This window comes from Populus euphratica, unplaced genomic scaffold (genome assembly GCF_000495115.2).
Source record: "Populus euphratica unplaced genomic scaffold, PopEup_1.0 scaffold566.1, whole genome shotgun sequence".
In the NCBI taxonomy this organism is placed as follows: Eukaryota; Viridiplantae; Streptophyta; class Magnoliopsida; order Malpighiales; family Salicaceae; genus Populus; species Populus euphratica.
The window spans coordinates 61661-64574 of NW_011500440.1; positions in this window are offsets into that span (position 1 = coordinate 61661).

Sequence of the window (2914 nt, forward strand, 5' to 3'; positions counted from 1 at the left end):
AGGCCTGCATTTGAAATGAACATTTACCATAAATTAAAGGTATTAAGTATTATTAGATATATTATTATAAAACATGCTTTAGTTAAGGAGTTATTGATACTTCAAGTGCAAAATGATGATATAAAACCTTGATAAAAAAAATATATTTTTTAAGTACTAATCAATTAAAGATGAAACTTATGGATAAGGGAGAGTAATTGATCTCCCTACAACATGGATTTCAGCTCCCTTATGTCTCTAACAACTTTCCTAACAAGTGTGAGTGCTCAAAAATATTATTATAGCTATATAAGAAAAGCTTCACACTCTTATATTCCATTAAAATGAAATTTAATACACAATTTCATTAAATTCCTTAAACACATAAAAGCAACTTTCCTTATATGCATAAAGGCAACTCCATTTTTATAAAGGAATAAGAAAAAAATAGTATGCAATGTGAAGAGCACTTTTTCACATATCCTAACCATAGGAATGCTTATCTTCATCGTTCCTTCCCTAACTCATACTCACATACTCTTTTACAAAAATGACCTAGTCATGAGATGAGATAAACTCCTAAAAAGAAACGTCATTCTCATCAAGTGGGAGACTCTCCTCTTTATTATAGAATGTTACATATTTATTTTTTAAAATTCCATGTCATTGTGAAGGTCAATTTGAATAATTATAATGACCTTACAAATCCCAAGGAGCACATACAAAATACTAGAAGCATCATAGAACTTATAACAGAAAATAGTAATGTTACATATAACATTCTCCTTATAATATCTCATGAATTTGCTAGGGTGTGGTATCACAACTTTAAAATGACTTTATCATTATCATTTACAATCTCTTTGTGAAGCTCATATCTCATTTTATAACTAACATTCTAATTAAAAAAGAAGAAGAAGAAGTCTGATTGAGCTCTTTACCATCACCTAACAAGAAAATGAAAGCACTAGAGCTTATCTTCAGAGATTCAATGAGAAAATGCTAAATGTAAAAAATCTATAGATATTAATTATATGAATGTCTCTATACACTCTCTAACAAAACTTTTTTTTTTAATGTAAGGCATGTAATAGAGAATCATATTTGAGTTGAAAAAACAAATGTCATTGTACAAAGAAATCTTTATTTTTAAAGAACAGAGTCCTACGACACCATCAATCTCCCATTAGAGCATAAAAAAGAACACTAAAAAATATATTCGTGATCACCTGATATTATCCATGCTTTTGACAACATCTCTCACTACCATATATGCTAAGGTATTGGTCATCATTTATGGAACATATTTTTTGCAATACCACCTTCTATGAAAAGCGATTCAAATACAAAAAACCTTAACAAGTTTTGTATCTTTTACCATGAACATAAGCATGACATTGATTGCCATTCACTAAAAGAAGAGATAGACATATTGATTTCCAAAATATATCTTCAATAATTTTTGAAGAAAAAAATATACTAGAACAAATAAGAAAATGTTTTTATGATACATTATCTAAAATAAAATAGTATCTTTATTGTCTTTTGAATTTTTCAAGTAAAAATAATTATGCTTCTCTTTATCTTTACAAGAATCTTTATGTCTTGAATGAAATATCTCAATGAAATATCTATGAAAAGGTATTTATGTTTCCATTTAATTCTTCGGGTCTTTAGACCATTTACCTAAAAAAAAAAAAAGGGATCTTTTTTTAGGTCTTTAGACCACTTATCTCAAGGTTTAAGGATCCTTCTCCAATATTTGGGATTACTTACACATCCTTGAATGAATATATAAATTATATCACTTACTTTTATTCTTACTTTCTCAAGATTATTTTAACAAGCAAACAAAAAAATAATTATTGAAATCTTAACTCTTTTGCAGTGATGATAAAATTTTTAACAAAAGCCATAAAAGGCAAGCATCCATCTTTCATACAAGCATTGCTACGATAAACATTTTCAAGCTATCCTAGCTAAAAAGGTAAAATTTATACAAGTATTTCTATATTTTTATTGATTAAAGTTTTCCAAAAATATATATTTAGAAAACTTGGGGGCAATGATGGTGCACCAAAAGATAAGTTTTCCTACAAAGAAATTATATTTCCATCCATTTAGTCTCGCCTAAATAGCTAGGATTTTCACCCAAAACTTTATTTTAGACCTGATGTTGACTTAGTCTATCTACTCCTACCTTGAATGCTTTTCAATACATTCTTTAGGTTCTCATAGCCACCCATTTAGAATTTTCACACACACAATTTTGTTATACATATACAAATGTTTTCTAGCAGAACATGTACCAATTTTTACATTAATAACATTGCTTATCTTCATCATTTTCACTAATGGCTCATATAACACAACAATCATTACATGAAACATCAACCAAGGAGCAATCATGGCTAGCTAATGGATGAATAACTTGAGCTCTAAGTTCTTTACTAATGAAATAATTGCTTTTCTATGAAAAAAATTCCAAGTCTAAAGTTTATAAATACACTTAATTACTTAATTACTAGGCAAATAAACTAGAGCACAACTAGATCTAAAAGCTAATAAGCAATTTCTAGCAAGACATGTATATCATAAAACAAATGCCATAAAAGCAAGCAAAAAATCATGAAAACTAGAGCAAACAATTGAAAGTCTAGCCAAATCAAGGTCAACCACACAAATTTTAGGCTAGATATGCTTTTCTTAAGCTTCACTTTATTTTTTTCTCTTTTTGTATATTTTTTCCTCTATATACACATACTAACTTGGACATGGAACTTATTTTCTTCAGGTGAATCACACTGCCATTAGATAAGCTTATCAACCTAGCCATGAAAAACTTGATTTTTGGATAAAGTTTTTTCATAATTTTATCAAATATTATAATATTTGATAATTTTATTTTATTTTATTTTATTTTATTTTATTTTAT